This window comes from Ciconia boyciana, chromosome 10 (assembly GCF_034638445.1).
Source record: "Ciconia boyciana chromosome 10, ASM3463844v1, whole genome shotgun sequence".
Classification (NCBI taxonomy): Eukaryota; Metazoa; Chordata; class Aves; order Ciconiiformes; family Ciconiidae; genus Ciconia; species Ciconia boyciana.
This window is the reverse complement of record NC_132943.1, coordinates 18,530,377-18,551,262: the sequence shown is the minus strand read 5'-3', so window position 1 is coordinate 18,551,262 and position 20,886 is coordinate 18,530,377.

The following is a 20,886-nucleotide window of genomic DNA, read 5'->3' as shown; positions in this document are numbered from 1 at the left end:
CCACTCCAGAGATGCTGTGTGGGGACTGAGCATGGCCCTGGAGAGCTGATGGGAGCAGAAGGGCTCACTGCGGGCTCTGGGGAGGCAGGGATGGGGTCACCTTCCCCACAGCCCAGCTGGGCAGTGGCCAGGCACCAGCCAGGCTTGGTAGCTGTGCCCAGGTGGTAGCCCTCTCCCTGCCCCTGGCAGGCTGTCCCAGCCCCGCTGCCAGGGCTGCAGCAGGGAGGAAAGCCATGCTCCACAGGCCGGCTCACGGCTGTGGTTTATGGGCTCTCCCGTGCCAGGATAAACAGACCCATGGGGGCCAGGGTTTGCAGCGAGCGGTTCATGAAAGCCTGCGGCCCTGCGCCTAGGGCTTCCTTCCCTTTGATGGAAGAGTCCCGGCGGTTTCCCAAGCAAGAAGATGCCGGCTCCTTCCCCCGCTCCCCCTTTCTTTCCCCCCCCAGCCCATTCCCTCTCCAGCTGAGGCTTGGGCTGAGATAGGAAGATGAGATATCCTTGGCTGCCTCTTCCAGCCTGGTGGTACCCCACAGAGCCAAGCCCCCACTCCGTGCAGGATGAGGCCCCCAGTGCTCAGCCTTCCCATGTGGGGATGCCTGGCTGTGTGCAAGCTGCCGGAGCCTGGCCTGATTTTGCCCAAGCAACTTTATCAGCCTGATCCCTCTCTGGGGAAGTCATTTGAGAAAGGCCAGCACTGTTGGGAGCAGCCAAGGCAGTGATTTCTCCCACCAACACAGCTGGTGGAGCTGAGCGTGCAGGGAGACCAGACCCATCGCAGAAACACTTGTTGCGTCCTTGATATGCACAGCTGGTGCTGTCAGCACCAATGGGTGCCGCTGGTCAATGCCCATCCCCTGGGCCCCGGGGTTTGCTGTATGTGCAATTCCTCACTAAGGAAAGGCTCCCGTGGGACCAGGTCCATGGTACCAGGCGTGGGCTGAGATCTGCGGGTGGTTTGCACGCATGTTCCCCAGCACCCCCCCCAGTAGCTCCCATCCACTCCACTGCGGACAGAGATCCTGGGGCGGATAGAAATCCTCAAAGCTCAGCCGGAGCCTGGAGATCTCTGCAGGCTTACACCTGGGGAAGGTCTGGCCCAGCTGTGCACAAACCCCAGCGAGCAGCCATTGCCAGGACGCTGCGATTTCCAAGCCGACATCAAAAAGCAGCTGGGGATGGGCTTGCGAACGCTCCCACACAGCACATCCTCTGTGTTTTATGAGCGATGTTTTACAACGTAAGTGCTGCTATATTAAGCCACGCATCTAACTGGAAAAACAGGAGACGGCGAGGCAAGCACAGCTACCTCGGTGCCGGCTGCTTTAATGCTGCGTAAGCGAGTCCTTCTCCTGCTCAGGCTCTCTCCTACCTCTCTCCCCCTGCCCGGCCCTGCTCCATGCAGGCAGGAGGCAGGCACGGGCACCCTTGAATGCACAGCTGGCCCTTGGGTTTTGGGACAGGGTGCTAAGGTGGGGTGTTTTCCCACCTGCTCCAGCCCCCGTCCCCCAGCCCTGCTCCTGGGGTAGGCAGGAACTGCAAAATGGGGCCAGTCCCCATCTTTTAGGGCAAAATCCTTGCTGTCAGCAGGATATCAGGGGCTTTGCCGGGGCTGTTTGGCTTCAGCTGGGGGTCTTTCGGTTCCTGAGCAAAGGGTGAGCGTTTGGGGAAGGCCAGCCCTCCTCACTGCCGGGCAGGCGGAGGGAGAAGGGGGTCTCCTTCCCGGCGGCCCCAGGAGAGGGTGCTCTCTGCCCGCACCGGCACCTCCGCGGCATCCCCGCTCCCCCCGTGGCCCTGGGGTGCAGAGGGAAGCAGAGGACTTGGGCCAAAAAAGCCCGTGCCCCCTGGAGGGGCCCTGCTTTTATTCCTTACCACCCCCCGGCGTAAGGATTTGCACGGGGAGGCTGGGTTTTTGAGAGCTCTCGTCACCGGACCCTGACATGCATCCCTGTCCCTCGTCCATGGGGATGGATGCAAAGAGCGTGGCCATGCTGTGCCCTACCTGGGGATGGTGGAGGGAGCAGTCCTTGGCAAGCCAGGACCCTTGCAAGAGAGCGGTGGAGTTGATTTATGCTCCTGACATTTCTCTCCCGGTTGGGCAGAGCTTTTAATAAAGAGTGAGTGATTTATGGTTCCTTTTAAGTGGGAAGGAATGTTACCTAAGGCATTCTGCCCCTGACACCCCCTCCTCGCTGTCTTGCTGAACCCCCAGCATCTGGGCTAGCAGGCGGCGAGCAGAGGCTGTCTCTGCCCCCATCTTCCCCCAAAGCCCTCCCCACAGCTGAGGTGGCCCCAGCATCCTGCTGCATTCCCAGCAGCAGCAGCCCTGGCCCTGTCCTGGGTTGCCCTGGCACCCTGGGGGGAGCGGTGCTGTATCCCCTCCAAACTGCCCCAGGCCTCGGCAGCGGAGAAGTGCACAGCCCATGTGCCACCTCGCACATAGCAGCGATTCAAGGAAAGCTTCTGCCCCAAGACCACTCTGCTCCCCTCTGTGAGGACCCCTGTGGTGGCTGGCCTGGGGACAGGATGACAGCTCCACGGCAGTTGTCATGGTTACTGGGTATTAACGGATGCGGGCATGAGTGCTTCCCGGTGATGAGCAGCTCCAGAAGAGAAGGGCTGCCCTCAGCCCATCCAGCTCCAGCCCTCCCGGGGGGGCTTGGTCATAGAGCCCACCTCCATCCCCCTCCCCAGCCCCTCCACACCCTGAACTAGCGCTGGCCAAAGCCAGCTCCAAAACCAGAGGTGGCAGCAGCTTGCAACTAAAGGGGCTTCTCGGGGCCTAAAATGACTCTTGGGTCTCCCAGAGCAGATAAGGAAGGGGACAGGTCCCCTTCCATCCCGCCCCTACTGCCTGGAGGCGGCTGGAGAAGGCCACGGGGCTGGGAGACATGGTGGCCAGCAGGAACTGGGATGCAGCAGAGCCGCAGGATCCTGCCAGCCAGTCCCTTTCCCCTCTGGAAAGGGCTAATGAGTGAGGACAGGGGATAAGAGCAGGGGCGGAGGGAGCATCGCCCAGACAAAAGCCGCCCCAAGAGGCTCCCAGCTGCTAATGAAGATAAAGTGCCCGGTTCCTTTTCTTCTCCCAGTGAAATCTGGTGGCTAAGGGGGAAAAAATGCTTTCAAGTGTATTCATCTATAACATGGCCTGGGAGGCAGGGATTCCAGCAGCCGGAGCGGCGGCCAGCTGAGACACTGATCTCACACTTCACATACATGCACGCACACACGCATGTGCAAACACACACACACACCCGTGCAGGCTGCACACAGTGTGTGTGAAATAACCGCAGAGTACACGCGCGTGCACATAGACATCAAAAGCCCAGCCTTTCTCTGCATCAAAACAGCAACTGTAGATGAAGACATGTGTTGAGCAAAACACCCCCTGCCCACGCAAAGCACCTGCGCCGGGCTGCCAGATCCCACACGTGCCCTGAAACGCACATGGCAAGCGCAGTGCAAACACAGGCGTGCGGCACGCCAAGGGGCCTGCCTGGCACGGCGCATGCGCACGAACATGCACACACACGCACACACGTGTGCATGCGTCCTTCCCCCATCCTCAGGCCTGGCAGTTGTGCAAATGTAGCCTGTATTGTGCGGCCGTGGTGGGAGAGGGCAAGTGATGCCCAGCAGGATCCCTTTGGAATGGGATCCTGCAGGGTGGAATCCCTTTGGGGTCACTGCAGTGTTTCAGTAAATATGTGAATAAACCTCATTGCTCTTGATGTATGGGGGAGGCAGGCTGGGGGGAGATGGGCTGGGGCTCTCCTGTGCTGTGGATGGATGGACTCCCACCCCATCCCACACAAGGGGTCTGCCCCAAGCCCTTCCCCTGCCTGCTGTCCCACAGCCCAGCCCTTGAAAGTCTCCTTAACCTTCATCCCTGCCCTGACTGCACAAGATCTGCAGTGAAGAGTCCCACTGCTGTCCCCTGCCTAGGAGCTCCTCTACCCAGAGACCCTTCCACATGTGTGGAGCAGACATGCCAGTGTCAATGGGGCTGTATTTCCAACGTGCCCATCACCAGGCTCTCTGGGAAGAATGTTCTACAGCCCTACGCTAAGTTAAAGAAACCCAGGGCTGTTCTCTGGCCCTGGGGACCTCTGCCACAGACCAGCCCACCTCCAGGCTGTGAAACATATCCTGCAAATGGGCAGCCTGTGTGCCAAATCCTGCTGGGATTGCCCCTGACCCAGGCTAACTCCTAAACTGTGAGCAAAAATTGCCTGGATCAGTGTGAGCTGTCCCAAGCCAAAATCACACCAGGGCAGTGCTAAAAATTCCCATGGGGACAGTCCCACTGCTGTGCCTGGGAATGCCCTGGGACTGTTTGTTTCACAAGTGCAGACTCAACCAGAGATCCCCCCCTCCTTTCCTCTGGAGGCTTTGAATTAAGTGGCCCATTTACAGAGAGGCAGCAAGGGAATAGACAGCATGTGGGGAGGGGGAGCTCCTCCCCAACACATCTGGCAGCTGAAAATACCCCCAGACCCACCAGAGACCCTCCAGGCAGCAAAGCATTTGCTTGCAGCCCCCCAGGCAAACAGAGGTGCTGCAGAGAGAGGCTGGATCTGTCCCGCTGACACCCTGCTGCCCTGTCTCAGCATCACGTGGGGGCCATGCCTGGTTAGACCCCGCTGGCTTCTTGCAATCAGCTGCCACATCAGTTGGGCACGGGGGCTGAGAAGATGTGCCCACACCTCTGGGGCAGGGTCGAGGGGAGCGCAGCTGCTGGAGGCAGCTCCGGCACCATTCAGCATGGCTGGCTTGGGCAGGTACACTGCTAGCCCACCGCACCCGCCTGCTGACAGCCGGCTCCTTGGTACCTCCCAGCTCCTGGTTATTAATTCATACGGATCTGCTTGGCTGGGGGAAATAAAAACTAGCTGGATACTTGCACATAATGGGAAGGGGGAAAGAGAGGGACCCAGCTCAGTGAGAAACTAGGAAAGCTATGGGGAGGGAAGCCTGGGAGCAGCTGGGAACATCTCTGCATGGAGACAAGGCCTCAGAGCCAGGAGTCAGGGGACGGGGGCCAGAAAAGAGCACCCGGTGGGAGCTGAGAGGCCGCATTACCCCTGCAGCGGGGGCTGGAGGGAGGCAAACCCAGCCCCTCCCAGAGCTGCCTGTGCCCGGCGCCCAGAGCCCGGCCCGGGTGAGCCGCCCGCGGTCCCTCAGCAGAGGGCAGCGGATGCACACGCACACGCCTGCACACCTGTGCCGCACACCCCTGCGGCACACCCGCGGCCGCCCACGCCTCCGTGCCCGGGACACGGAGGGACACAGCGGCGGAGAGCAGCTCTCGATGCTGCCGGCGTGCTGAGGGAAGAGCCTGGCAGCCCTTGGGGGAGAGACGGGTCCCAGGAGAGGGGTGGCAGCGGGGCGAGCGCTGGTCCCGCAGCACATCCTCGGGGCAGCCCGAGTGGGGACCGCTGACCGGCAAGGGTCTCTGCCTGCACGACCCCAGCCCTTCCCCGTGCTCTGACCTTGTCCCCAACGCTGACCCGGCTCCCTGTCCTCTCCCTGGCTCCCAGCAGAGGGGACAGTGTCTCCAGCCCAGGTGGGCGAGCCCCACACTGCTCTGCTCACCCCTGTAGCTAGCCGCACACGGAGATCCCTGCCTGCCCTCCAAGGCTCCCCTGCCCACTGGGATGCTGGAAACTGTCTCCCTTTATTTTCCCCTTATTTTCCCCTTATTAGGCTTATTGTCATGGGCATTTACCACAGCAGCAATTCTGAGCCCCGGGCAGCCGGGACGAGGCTTTAAGGGTGAGTTAAACTGAGGCTCAGAGGCGCAGGAGCAGTGTCCATTCGATACTGTGAGCTGTTAAACTGGGACCCTATCCCTATCACTGGGCAGGGGGAGGTGAAGAAGTCCTACGTGCACGTGGGCAGCCTCCCAGACAGAGTGGTCCCAGTCAGAATATAAAGGGGTCCCCTATAGCTGTATAAGTGGGGGTCCCAATAGTTATATCAGGAGGGGCACTATAACCATATAAGCAAGGACCACTATAGCGGCGTAAGGCACATGACAGCCAGCTGCAGGATCCCCCCTCCAGCTGCAGAAGGGCTCCCGGTGCCAGCCCCTCTCTGTGGGAGATGAAGCACCATCCCCTCCCAGTGCATTCCAGCTTCTCCCAGTATCTCTGGCCTCACCACCTGGGTGCTGCCTGGCCCAGATGTGCTAGGAAGAGGGAGGGGGCAGCCCCGGCAGCTGTGGAGCATTCAGGCCAGATGTGGAAGGTACACTTTGCAATGGCAAACCATGCGGAGGCTGCTGAGCTAGAGGCCTGTACTTATCCGGCCGCGACATGGCACGGGAAGAAAGGACATTCCTCCCTTAGGAACAACTTGCACACATGGCGTCATCCCCTCGTTATTAGGAGGGAAGCCACAGAGAGGGTGTTCCCAGCCCCTAGCCCCACTGCCCCCCCTCCGCAGGCCAGGCTGGCCCCAGAAAGGGTGGTGGGAGCCGGGCAGGGAGTGGGGGGCTTGTGGGATGCTGCCGTTGCCATCTGATCCCCGACTCTGGGTCGCTCTCAGCTTCTCGGCTTGCCGCGAGGGCAGGAGCCATCCTGGCCTGGATTCAGCTAGCTCAGCACTTTGGGCTGAGCCTGGCTGTCACTGAGCCCAGGCTATGGCTGAGCGTGCCGGAGCCTTGCCAGATGCTGGGGTATGTGTGCCTTCGCTGGCCATCCCCTCGTGGCTTTCCTGGGTGATGGGGAATCTTGCGGCAGCGCTGGCTGGAAGAGATTCCCAGCCCATCCTGACAGAGGCTGCTGTCTGCCTCGGCGGGAGAGGCCCGGTTTGAGGAGCTTGGCTCAGCGTCCCCTCCTTGGAAAACCCTCCCGGGAGAGGCCCCCGCCCTGGCTCAAGGCCCCGAGACCCTAGCTGGGTGGAAGAGCCCCCAGTTGGGGCATGGCACAGAGCCGCTGCGTGCTGGGGATGGGACATGCCCTTGTCCCTGCTCACTGCCCAGCAGAGCTCCTGCTAAGTCAGCAGGAGCTGGGCACGTCCCAGTCCCCAGGGCCTGGCCCACCAGCCCAGCTCTGCGATGGGCACATCCGACACCGAGCCTCCAAGAATGGTTTCTCTGCTAAGGGACCGTGATGCAGGGGAACCAAGCTGCCCCGCCAGCCCTGCTCGGGATCCTCCTCCCCGAGCCCTGCTCAGAGCTCACCCAGAGCCCTGCCATGAGATGGGGCATGGGATGCCAGGGATGGGACAGAGCGGTTTTGCTTCAGAGCCAGGAATTAAAAGCTCAAGAGGGATTTGCAGAGACTGGGGAAACCTGGAAAGCAGACCAGAGGGGTTGTTCCTGGCTCTGCCGAGGAAGGCTATCAGCCACCAGAGCAGCAGCAGGAGGCAGACTCGGTGATTCAGAACAACAGCTTGGGTATACGACAGGACTTGCCTTAAAGCCAAAGGATGCTCTGGAGCAGTGGGACAGAGGGAAGGGCAGAGCATCGCTGCTCCCTTTGGAGCTGGTTTTATCCTGTCCAGAGTAAAGCTGCCTTGGTAATCTCTGCAAAAACCCTGTGTGTTTGGTGTCTCATGACCTGTGTCCCAGGAAGGGCAAACCCTGAGCTGATACCCACCCATGGACTCCAAGGTCTCGGAGAGAAACCAACCCAACCCCCCCGCCAGTGTTTCCAGCGACCACAAGCCAGCAGTGATGCCAGGTGTCGGGAAACATCAGAGCACGTGTCTCCCGTCCGCACGGGTGAGAGCGGCGTGTGGGCGTTGGGACACGCCTGGCCAGAAGAATCCCAGCAAATTACTTCTCCTTGATGTCTGCCGGTTCGTCACGGCAGAAACACGGCGTGCAAAGGGCTTGGTTTTGAAGGAGCGCCGAGGGATGCCGGAGCCGGGTTGCTGCCAACTCACCTGTCACTCCTTGCACGCTGCCCCGGGGCTCACAGGCTGGGGGGAGGCAGGTGCTGGGGAGCCAGCTTGGCCACAGAGCCATGGCCGAGGAAGCAAGCAGGTAGGGAGCTGCCTCTCCCAGGCTCTTTGCTCCCATTCTGCCAGGTGGTATTTGGCTGCGGAAAGAGCAAGGCACTTCCAGCCTCGGATGTATCTTTTTTCCCCTCGTGACTTTCACGGAGGGCTTTGCAGTGGTGTTGGTGGGGAGGTTGTCCCAGATTGGAAGGGCTCAGTAGGGGGGACCACAGGACTGCAGGGCTGGGGGAGACCTGCTCACCCCCCTGCAGCCAGCCCAAAAGGCAGGGGCTGGGTGTGTTGGGAAGGACCAGCAGGCAGGAGACCTGCAGAACAGCCTGTCCTGATCAAGGACCAGCTCTGAGGGCCAGGCAGAGATGAGCAGCAGGCAGTGAAGAGGCCAAAGGGCCTTGCCTGCAGAAGTGGGGACGGTCAGAGACCCTGGAGTTCACAGCAGCAGCTTGGGGACGTGTCTGGATGCCGTGAGATGCTGTTCACCCTCTTGCAACCCATGAGGCCATTGCACAGCGTGGGCCAGACCCTTGTGCTTCTCCACTCTGTGTGAACCAGCAAAGCCTTGCGGCAGGCGGGCTCGGAGGGGCTGACATACTCTCCTGCAGGCAAGCAAGGAGCCTGACTCAGGCTGGCTTTGGGCACAGGACCCTGCTCAGCAGAAGAACCCAGAGGCATCTCTCCCGCACTGGGACCTCCCCTGTGCGGGCACAGCTGAGGAGCAGATGGGGACTGGTGGGTATGGACCCAGGGTGAGAGAGGAGCCGTGCTGCTGTGAACCTGAGCCCCAGCCTGGCTTGGTAGGGGTAAGCATGTGAGCTGGCCAGGTCCTTGCCTTTTTTTGCAGCATTTTAGTGCAGAGACACGCACTGTGTCTGGTTGGTGGCAGGGGATGCGCTGGGGATGGGCCAGGGTGGTGCTGGGGATGTGCAGCTCAGGGAGGGAGGTCAGCAAGGCAGAAGGCAGGGCAGTGTGGGCAGGGACATGCTGGTGAGTCCTGAAGACACTTGCCAGTTTGATTGAGACACTGGCAAGCGGGGAGGTGGCATCACTGCCGACCGGGTTTGCAGGTGACGCATGGGCTGGAGGGTGCTGGTGGTGAGCAACACAGAGCCCGGCTACGTGGCTGAGCACAGCGTATGCGAGGCAGCACCGGGACAAGGACGAGGGCAGGTTATACCTGCCGGACAGGAGACTCCACTTTGGTGATGTGCGACGGTGGAAAGGGCTATAGGTGCCCAGGAGCCAGCTCTTCACCGTGGGCACCCCACGGACCCAGCTGGGGCACACATCGGGTAGCTGAGGCTGCCCACAGGGAACGGTTGTGCTTTAGTGCATGATCCAGGTGTCTGCTAGACCCTAGTGCCAAGGAGATTTGGCACAAGAGAGACCTGATCTGTTTGTCCAAGGCAGTGATGGGTCTTCCTTTCTTGGCTGGTAGCACTGCAGGCAGCAAAATGTTCCCCTGGCAGGGAGGGGCCATGTCCCAGCACAGTTAGCCATCGGGACATCATCTCTAGTGGGCACTGGCATGCACTTGGAGGCTTAAAGGCTAAAGGAGCTTGTTCTAGCAGCCAAGGGCTGTCTCCTGCCAGATTAGGGGCATCTCTCACCTGCCTGGTGTCCTTCCAGGGGACTGTGGGGACTGCGGGCTGGCCCAGAAGATGCTGTTAGCTCTCAGCAGCCCTGTGCCCTGGGTGTGAAGCCAACGTGGACCAAAACTTCTGCCCCAGGTGATGCTTTTGCTGGTAGTCAGGACCGTGATCGAGAGGGGGTGTTACAGCCTCCAGCACACTGCTGCTGCCCTCAACCTGGCTTCTGGACAAAGGCTGCCCAGGACATGGCCAGGCTGTGACCACCGTTCCCCAGTTCAGATAGGGAAGCTTCACCCCGTCCATACACCCTGCACCCCGTGCTGTTCTCCCAAGGATTTTCAAGGCTGCTGGTTTGCAGGGGTTTGGCACCAGCATTTGGGATAGACCTGAGGCAGCCCCGCCGTGCCCCCTCCCCTCGCCGCTGCATCCTGCTGAGGCATGGCTGCTGGGGAAGGTTTTGCAAGGCTCTGCAAAGCAGCCGCCTGGCTCCCTGTCATCAGAGCAGCACGGGGTGGTACCTCCCAGCCACGAAACCCCGGGGAGACACTGAACAAAGCCCAACTCGTGTAAACCAAGCCAGCCCTGGTGAGGTGTCTGCCACCTCCCTGGCCTCCTGCCCTTCCCGCTCAGCCTATCTCAGCCCACATTTAACAATTACCTCCTCTCCACACGGCTCCCCAAGTGCTTTGAGTGATGTGGGCCAATTCCCCGCTGGCAACTCCCGGCTGCCTCCCAGGAGTTACGTCAGCAGGGAGTTGAACCATGCGCATCCTCCGTGCAGCACCTGGCAGTGTGGCAGCCAGCACCTCCCCTGGGCCTGCCAGGGCTGACGCCGGGCATCAGCTGAGCACCCTCAGGAGGCAACAGCATCCCTTCTCCCCACCAGCAATGGAAAGACGATGCCCTGCCCTCGAATTGGAGGAAAGGGGGTTCTGGCAGGTGCAGTTACCTGAGCTAGAAGTGGTCCAGGGCGGTAGATTTAACACCCTGTCTCTGGATGTAGGAGGGCATCAAGCCATCAGGGCATAAGGCAGTGTTTTGCGTCCGATGCTTCCAGTAACAATCCCCACACAGGTCAGTGCCCTTGCCAGGGTGTGCTGAGATAGCCTGACCCAGCCATAGTATGCCTGCCCTCGGCTAACAGCCTGGCACTGTGCAGAGAGTCAGCCTGAGGTGCCTGGAAGCCACCACCTGCGTGCCCAGCGCTGTCCCCTTGCTGCCAGCATGCACAGCTTGGCACGTGGTATCTGGGCGTTACAGCCAGCAGGAATCGCTCCCACAAAACCAAGCATCTCTCGAAGCATTGCCACTGTGTGTCCTGGGAAAGCCGTGCTCGGAGCCGTGCCCGTCTGGCGTGCCACGACGCTGGACTCACCAGTGGTCAGCCTGGCATCGCCGTGGGGTGACTGCGGCAGCACAGGAGAGTGCTCCCGTCCCTCCCTCTCCCTGCACGGACGCTGCACTGGCACCACGGGAGAGAGCGGCACTCCTCCCCACACCGGCAGGACACACGTCACCTCCTTCCCCAGAGGGACCCAGCCGCGCTGGGCTCAGCGCAGGAGGCTTCTGGTGACACCGGGCTGGGCAAGCAGCAGGAGCGGGGCACGGAGGGGAGCCAAGGAGGCGCACGGTGATGGTGAGCCAATGCTTGGGCAGAGGGGCCCAGAGCTCGGGAGCATCCACGCTCAGTGCTGCACATCAGGGAGCACTGGAGGGGCTGGGAGGCAAGGCAGGGAGCAAGGGTCTCCTGCACCCACCTCTCCCAACTGGGACAATATCCTTCACTCCATCACCTCTCCCAACCCTCTTCCACCCATGCAGCCTCCCCAGCCCCTGCCCTCCACTCCCCACACACCTCCTCTCCTCTTCCATGGTACCCAAGGGACCTCCGGGTAGGGCTGAGAGACAGGAGCAGGGGACAGGACCAGGGGACACTGCAGGGATGTAGCATCCTTATGCACAGAGTATGACATCCTGCATGTGATAGTCTGGGCTCGCTCTGCAAGAGGTGACATCACCGGGGATCTTCTGGTCACCACTTCTTGTGGTGATTGGTCTCGAAGGGTGCCCATCACCGAGGTATCTGAGCGCTCGCTCTTGGTCCATTGGCTCTGGAGCAGCCACAGCCCTGGAAGCAGCCGTGCAAGGGAGCAAGATAGGTGGTGATGTGGCCCGGCCATCCCTTCGCACCGCTGGCTGCCAGCCCTTCTGGGCACGAGATGGTTCTTTTGGCTCCTGGATGGCTGGTGCCAGCCCTGGCCCGGCTCTATGGGATTCCCTGTGCCCTCACCCATCCTGGTGAGGGAGAGGGAGCTGGCGGCTGGCCCAGGGGCTGGGAAGGGCAAAGAGATTAAGCTGCCCACCCGGAGGTGGAAAATGGGCCGGAGCAGGCAGTGTAGTGAGGTGGGGTGTTGCCACCTGCCATCTATTATTCCTACCCTGCATCAAAAGGCCGAGATTAAAGTCTCTGGCCACAGCTCTCACCGCAACAACATGGATCCCTCTCCTGAAGTTACTGCTCCCCTGAAGGAGGTTGCTTTTGCCTGAGCGGTGGAGGAGAAAGCCATGTTTACACACCAGGTTTCAAGCACTGCTCGCCAGCTGCCTCACTGTAATTATCGGTCGTTAGGAGGGGGTGAGTTGCTGGGGCTTGGTGCTGGGGTGTTTGTTTGTTTGTTTGCAGCCCCAGCATGGGGCAGCTGGTGAGGGAGGGCCGCTCTGCCAGCAGCTGGAGAGCTGGGCTCCCGCCGAGCCTGGCTGCTCGGCTGAGGGATGCTGTGGTCCCCGGTGAGCGTGCAGCCAGGCCAGCCCCGGGCTTTGCAGTGGCACAGGGGAGAAAGGTGCCTGGTGGGAAAGGGCATCTCCCCAGAAGGGCAGGGACAGAGCTGAATCCCTAAATCCTAAAGTGCTGTGACTGTGGCAACAGGAAGCCTGCAGCAGGATGGGGAGTCAGGAGGCTCCGGGAACGACAGCCACCACGGACCGACTGCAGCTGCAACTCTGCTCGCAGCCTGAGCATCCCCTGAAGTGTGCATGGGCTGAGCAGGGACAAACCTCCTCTCTCATCCCCTCTCCAGCTTCTGGTCCCCAAGTCAAAAGACAAAAGTGCTTCACATCCCTGCCTGCATTCAGCCTTGATTTAGCACTATGCCTCACCGCAGGGCTCACCTGCCTTGGGGGATTCACATCCTGAGATGCCTCTGGGGTCATCTCTTCAAGGCCTCTCCTCCAGCAGCAGCACCAGGCTACAGAGACAGTGCAAGAACCAGGCTCCCTCTCAGTCTGGGTGACATGTGGCATGGTAGTGGCACCAGGAACAGGACTTCTATTCCCAGCCTGGCTGCTTCTTGCTGTGTTATCCACAGGAGCTCTTGTGCACTGGCGCCAGAGCTGACAGCATCCATCTTTCAGGCAGGTTGCAGGGCTGAGCTGTCAGCTGCAAAGTGCTTCCAGGGAAAGACTGCTTATCGTCCAGCACATCCTGGGTTTCCCGTTGCTGCCAAGCTCCTCTTTCAGCCTGACCAACACCACCTGAAGGGGAGCCCCTGCAGTATCTGGGATATCTGCCCTGCAGCCAGGGCTGCTGCCCAGGGACCTTGCAGGAGTGGTTTTAGCAGGCAGCCGCATGAAAGCCAGTCCAGGACGCTCCATCCCACCACAGGCTTTGGCACCCATGAACAGTGAGCATGATGCACCATGACAGCACAGATTGCTTCTCCTTGTAAGGCTGGGCAGGCAGTGTATGCAGGGAGGGGTGTGAGGGGGCAACGACAGTGCTGCCCCCTTCCACTTCACAGCCACCTTGGGCTTGCTCTGGGTCCTACAGCTGGATAAACATGGCATAAGTCTTCTCCTGATTTTGCACTTCTCCTGTCACAGCCCCCACCTCCTGAGGACAAGTTGTCCTCAAAGGTTACCGACCCAACTGGCTCAAACGCCTCCAGCACTGCAGACTCCCCAGTCCTGGCCAAAACCGCTTCAGTGTTCTGGCTGCTGGAATGTGCCTCCTTGCTAGCCCAAATGTACAGAGTGTGAACTCCCAGCCCTTGGCTCCCAGGAGGTCTGGAGCACACCTTTAGCCAGCACAGGGCTACCAACACCAGTCCAGACCTGGATGTGCTTCGCGATGTCGCTTGGCAAAAGCCCCTTCCTCCAGCAGGTATTTACCCCAGTTGGTCACGGCAGAGGATTTGCACTGGCAGTGTCATGGTGTGGTGCATCCTTATTATTAGGCAGCTGTTGCAAACAGCTGGAGACATTGACTTTGGCTTTTTTCCCCATTCTCTACTTGGAGTCAGCCCTTTAGGATGCCCCTGGGGATATGTGCATCGGTACCTGGGCTGAGAGCACAAGCGAGCAGAGAGTCTGGGGGTCTCTTGGGATGACACATGCTCCTGGTCTGGTGCAGGCAGTGTGATCAACGGAGTGGCAGAGGGGCACAGCCTGTCCCAAGCAATAGGATCCTGTAGCAGCAGGGGCACAGTGAGCTGTGCGTGAACAGCAGGGATGAGGCTCATATGAATGTGTCCCCATGCATGTGACAGGCATGCTGTCCATGTCCATGCAAGCAGCAAATGAGAGCAAGTCACCAGGCACCGCTACTTGTGCTTCTCTTTATTCTTTCACTGCCGTGCACATCTCCGGATTTCTGATCCTCGCTCAGCAGCTCCCTTGGCAATTCATTCAAGCAGTGATGCTAAGGCTGGAGGGGCCCAGCGGGGCCACCCAGCCCACCCTCAGCCTCAGGCCAGGCCCACTCGCACCCCCTTTGCCAGGGAGAAAAGGGGTATTCCCCCCCCACGAGACCCGTGAGCTACGTGCAGAGTGTGATGGGGAAGCGAGCCGCTGGCAGGGGGGAGCTCGCCGTTCACCAGCATGAGTGGGAGGGCGAACTGGAAAGAGCCTCCTCTTCCAGTGGAGCACCACCGCCCAGGCTTGACGAGGCGTGTGCTTTTGCGCCACCCATACACGCCTTGGGTGCCTCTAACCGCCTGGGACAAGTATTCATGGTCCGGCAGAGCGTGCCCTATCATGCCTTCATGCCACGGCACTCTGCAAGCGCCTCCCCTCCCTGCAGCTGCAGCCATGCTGGAGCATTCCTCTGGGGAGGGTTGGCTCTTACCAGGAGGGATGGGGGGCTGCAGACGGCTACCCCTTGCTCCCCAAGTGCACTGGGCTCCTTCCCACTCAGCACCCTCATCACCTCTTCAGCTCGGTGCCTGCAGTGAGAGCCCACTGCGGCTACAGAGGCAGTGCTCCTGGCCGGCATGGGGAGATGTTCCCAGGAACAATTTCAGGGCTGCTGTGCAGGCGTGGGGAGCACCCTGGGATGGCTGTGCCCCTTCTTTCATGTGCGTGTGGCTGAGGGTGATGCGACCCTCCCTGACCAGTGCAGAGCGGGAGCCAGATGTGGCAGGGGCAGGTACAGTGAATTAGGGCTGGGATCTCCTTGCCCTACAGAGAATCCCCTTCCAGCTCCTTGCTGAGGGTGGATGGGACTGCAGGGAGGATAGGGTATTCTAAGCCCTTCCAGATGTAGCCAAAAAGATGGAGTTAGATGGGATCTCCCCAGGTTGTGGAGCTGACACAACCCTGCTCCATGAGAGCCTTTGGAAGGGGAGGGTCGTACAGAGTGACACTCTCGCCAGGGGCTTAGAGGAGTTCCCTGGCCATGCTGCCAAGCACTGGTCCTCTTTTGTCTTGAAAGTGGGGTTGGGGAGAGGAAAAGCCCTGAGACAGGAGGGCAAAGGCAGCTTCTGGTACTGCCCAAGCTCAGTCAGAGTCAATTCTAGCTGAGCTCACCAGGTTCACATAGGCACACAAGAGAAGGTTGGCACAGGTAAAACTGAGATGAGGAGGAAGGGAGACATGTGGGGGACACCCCATGGGTACCAGCTCTGCTGCCCCACCTGCCCTAAAGCTGAGAAGAGAGCCCAGCATCCCTGCAGAGCCCAGCATCTCTGCAGTCAGCAGTGGTGAACAGGAGACTGTCCAGCAGCAAGGTCATCTGCTATGGGAAAGACCTCACCTCCGGTGGCCTGAGCTGGGCATGGAGAACAGAGATAGCCCAAGTCACAAGTGCCTTGGAAGCGCTGCTTCATTATCCACTGTGGCCTGGGTTCTTGGTTTGCTTGTGAGCAGTAAAATAAGTGACACAGTGACCCATCAGGATGGGTGCCAACTTCATCTGCCAAGTCCTGCTGCATCCCTGGTACCCAGAGCCAAGCCCAGCAGGCGGGGGAGGCAGGGTATGGTGCTCGACAGGGGAAGCAGGGGAGAGGGACCGAGCCCATATGGCCCCTGCACCCTCCCACCTTCGTGCCCTCAGGGGGTGCCCCTAAGGGGCCAGCCCCGTGCTGCCCCAGGTGCTGTTTGGTCTGGGCTCAGCCCAGCTCTTGGGTGCATGTGTAACCACCTTGGAGCTCTGCCCATCGACCAGCTGGGCTCATAGCCATTTCATCCTGCTCTGGGCCACCGGAGCAGAAGGGACCAGAGCAGAAGGGACCATGCCTGCCAACAGGCCCTGGCCCCAGTGGGTTGCAGCATCCCGGGACGTGCCGTGTACCAGGGTGCCCCTGGACCCCGTGTGCGCAGGGGCCTGGCAGGCGCTGGTTAAGTCATGTGTTTTGTGTTGGGTTTCTCCCCCTCCTGGAAAGTCCCAGTGCGGAGCGGTGGGGCTGAGCCGACCGCACACAGCTGCGGGCCACCACATGAGAGGAGCCAGCTCCTCGGGGATTACAGAGCCCCAGGAGCCTGGGGAGGAGGCAGGAGCACCCGCGCCGTGGCCCTTTCATCTCTCCCCTGCCTCACTTCCCCTTTCATGTCTGCCTCTCTGGCCACGCTCTCTTTTCCTCCGCTGCCTTTGCTCTCTTTGCACTTGGCCTCTTTTCCCTGCCTTCCCCCCAGCCCTTCCCGCTGCACCTGGCTGTGCTGGCTGCCTCTGCACCACTCCTGTCACCCCCCGCCAGGACCCTGCGCTTTCATCCCCCGACCCCCAGCCGCCTGCTCCCACCTCCTCTGCACTGGCGTCCTGCCCCACGACGGCTCTGCCCCTCCATCATCTCCCTCCCCAGCCCACAACCTCCCATTGCCAAGGAGGGAAAGGAGAGGGGTGGCACAAAGTCCCCCCAGGTGCTGTCCGTCCATGTCCAAAAAGCTTTTCCCCCTTTCTCCCATCGGTCCTGTTGTCCCCACCAGGCTGCTTCCAGGGTCACCCCCTCCCTGGCTGTGCCCTGCGCTGTCACAGCCAGACATCCTCTTGCCTCCTCCCTCTGCCTCATGGAAGCAACAAGCTGGGGATGCTGGTGGATCCCTGATGTCCCTCCCTGTCGCTGGCACCCACCTTCCTCTTCTTCAGCTCCAGCTGGGGGACAGAGAAAAGGCCCCCATTCATGCAGCAGCCAGGGTTGGGCACTCCCTGTGAGAGATCTCTGGCCAAGGGATAAAGGAAAGTGGTAGGTGACCTATTCTTGTGGGTCACAGAACTGTGCCAGGGACCAGTGTCCCTCACATGCTCCCCGAGAGGCCTGGGGTGTCCCTGGTGTTTCCTGGAGCAGGGGACCACATGCAGGACTGAGAGAATAAAGAGTATTTGGGTCCAAACCTACCCGCAGCCATTGCAGCAGGGGATGCATCACAAGCAAGGTGGTCTAAAGGTTAGAGCATTCCCTCTGAGTCCACAGGCTCCCTGGGGAGACTTGGTGCCCATCTGCTTGGTGGGGATCTCAGCCATCGGGGTTTGGGCTGTGGCGGACCTCCACATCACCCCCTTCCCAGACACATTATCAGCCTCCTTTCTCGCACGTCTCCCCCGCCTGCTCTCACTCTGGTGCCTGCCCACCCTGCTCCTCCGCACCCACTGCCTCCACTCCAATCTTCTGCCTAAGGGCCTCAGTGCACCCCAAACTCTGCTCCCAGCTTGCTCAGCCCCTACCTTCCCCACCCCTTGTCCAGCCTCCCCGAGGAGCTCTTCCTACCCCAGCCCTTGGAGCTTCCCTGGCTCCATCACAGCCTTCAGCCCAAGCCCTCCCTCTGCTCTCCATCTCCACATCCCACCTGTTTCCAGACACTGCTGGCTGTTCTGCAGGCGCATGGCAGCCCCGTGTTCAGGGGCACCCAGCCGTGGAGCACCAAGGGCTGGTGCAGCTGCAGCTGAGCAAGGAGGCTGCAGTCCTCCCAGGCAGCGGGGGCGCTCCTGCAGAGTTAGGCTGCTGCCGGCATGTCTGGTCACTCAACAAGCTCAACACAGTGGTGGCTACAGCCTCCTCACTGGGTAGGTGACCCACCCCTCATCATGGAGGGCAATGCCACCAGGATGCTGTGCCAGGGGGTGGTGGGCGGGAGCTGGGCCTGGCAGGGGGAGCACAGGACTCCCGGGCTCCTCTCCCGAGCCAGCTGCTGCCTCGCTGTAGGTACTTTGCCTTGCCAAGCAGGTCAGTTAGGGCCAAACTCTATTTTTTTTTTCTTTTTCGGGGGATTGCACGGGTGCTGGTGCCAAGCATGACATGTTGGGGCTGAACTTCAGGAAAGCCTCGGAGCACCTCTCTGCAGCTCAGGTTGCAGCATGGTGCCAGCCAGGTTCTTGGGAAGGGACTCAAGCCATGGCCACCTGCATCTCAACCAGACGAAGCATCGAGGCCAGTTTCCCAGACCGAGGCAAGGAAGGGTCTGCCCTGTGCTCCCCTTGGACCAGCAGATGCAACGAGGCTTTGCTTTCCAGTGACTTCCAGTAGCCTAGGTGCCTCTGGCTGCTTTTGTGGGACAGCAGGCCACCAGGCTCTGCCAGCCAGCACTGCCAGCCCTGCCCATGGCCATGCTCATGCCACCCCAGTGGGTGGGATGGGACAGGGGGGTACCAGGGAACCATCCTCTCATGGCTCTGCTTCATGTCAGCTCTGCTGGGAGCAGGAATGGAATTTGGATGGGGCTGGGCGTTCCCGTGTAGCGATTCCCCCGGGCAGGATCTGGCTCTGATGACTGTTCTGCGCGGGGAAGAAATACCAGAGGAGTTACTCACAGCTCATTGGGGCATGATGTAGCAACTCCTCACCGGTTCCCCCCACCCTCCAGCCAAAGTTCCTCCTGTGATCTCCTGGGGAAAGTCCCAGCCCCCCCACTCCCCCCCTGCCACCCCCAGAGACCTTCCCCACCCTTGCTGGAGCTTTCCAGAAGCAGAAGATGAGCTGGGGCTTTGGGTGAGAGGAGATAGGACCAGAGCAACCTGCCATGGTGGAGGGAATCTGCTGTCCCGTTGGCTCTTCCACACTGTGTCTGATGATGGGCACAAGGCCAGGGTCTGAGAGAGCACCAGCCTGGGGTATCCACATCTGGACAGCCACACATCTGGCTTCAGACCTGGCAGAAGTGCAAACCAATCAGGCCAGCTCAGGTGTCTCGCCTTTTCAGTGGTCACACTCAGGTCAGGTTTTCCCATCACTCTCCACAACTGCAGGGGCAAGAAATGAGATTGACTTTCAGTTTGCTGGAAGGAGCTGAGAAGCTCTCCTGCTCCTGAGACTGGGAAGTTCAAACTTTGAGAAAACCACTGGACTTCGCATGGCTCTAGCAAAGCCACCAGGCTGGTGGTCCCCTCTGCAGCAGGGACCCTCAGGGATGGAGGAATCTCTAGAGCTTGGGCCAAAATACTTGATGAAACTGGAATAAGTTCCACCTGGTTTTGCCAGCATGGACTTGCTGACGTCTTTAGAAGCCTTCAGTGCCCTTTTCATGACATGCACGTGAAAGAAATGGTCATTTCTTTTTTAGTTTTGGAACTTCCTTAGCAATTTGCCTCTGCAGGGAGATGATGAGAGAGCGTTGGGAAATCTGGTCCCCTCTGCTGAAAACCACCTCCATCATCTGCCTGGGCTCTTCTACCCTGATGGTCATTCCTCTCTCTTGGGCAAAGTACCTTGAACCTTCCCATTTCAGCCCAGACCTGTATGTGGTGCCCCGCAGGGTGCAGGTGTGTCCCTCACGGGGAAGGGGGGCTGTCCACCAGAAGGTACAAGGTTGGAGCAGCTCAGCAGGATCAGATAGTCCCTCCATGTGAGGAAACATGACGTTTTGGTGGGACTGGGAGAGTTCCCACCTGTGGATTAGGAATGAACTGAGGCAGACAAACAGAGGGAGATGGAAGGAGACAAGCCAGTTACACCGAGTGTCCAAAGCCAAAGGAATGTGAATGCAAGCCCCAGAAATCCTTCATGGCTCCAACCACGCAAAGCCAGACATCACCCCTCTTCCCAGGCCCTAGCGAGATATATGCAGCATTTATTTCTTGGGGAAGGAGGGAGGCTGCACTCAGGCTCCATGGAATAAGAGAGGTTTGGGATGCCCAGACCCCAGGGAGCCAAGTCCTTGCTGGCAACTGGCTCTGGAGGCTCGGCTGTGGCTGTGTGGAGAGGAGGTGTCCCGCATGCTCTCTGTGCCCAGCGGTGCGGTTGTTAGGATGGCTGCCCAGCAGCTGGTTCCCAGTTAGGGAAGCATGGGGACACTGTCTTCATAACCACAGGCACGCTGGCATCTTGCCTGGGGCTCTCAGACACTTGCTGAGGGAAGCCACAGAGCAGATCTTGAAGGCTGGTATTGCACTGGGAGCCAGCGGGCCCCAGGAGGGAATGAGCTCTTGTGACTAGGGAGCCTGTGCCCTGGAGCTGCCTGCACCCAGAGCATGCTGCCTGCACCCAGACCACACTGCCTGCAGCCCGAAGCACCTTGACACACTGCACCCCTACAGCACAGCACTTGCACCCCTCACCATGCTGCCTGCAGACCCACCAAGACCAAGGGATCTTGTTATGTTTTCCCCTGAATGTCCCAGGGTCCCAAGCTCAGACGGGGTCTCTGCAGAACCAAACAGCACTGGGCACTGTAGCTTGCCAGGCTCAGTAGCCAGGCTGCCCTGGGAGTCTCAGCCTGCCTGTGCTGGCATTACTGGTGTGCCGGTTCACCATGCTATGTTCCCAAAATGGGGGGCAAGGGGAGAGCAAGCTGCAGTCTTTGTAGCCCCAGGATACTCAGAGACTGGTTCCTCACTGGGGGATGTGAGATGTGCTTGCGGGGAGCGGCCCTGCCCTGCATCCCCTCTCTGCATCATCAAACACGCCTTGTCCCCACTCTGGTCCCCTCCCCAGCTCAGCCCGGCCAGGGGAGCCGTGTGCTGGGATGCAGCTGCTGCAGCGCAGGTGGCCTGGGATTAGCAAGCAGGGGAGCGAAGGGGCCGCTGTGGTGCGGGGAGAGCTCAGTGGTGAGTCAGTCATCACCCCAGGCAGCCCTGAGATCACAGGCACCTGCAAAGGAGCCCCTGGGAGGTGGGAAGTCAACACCACCTACA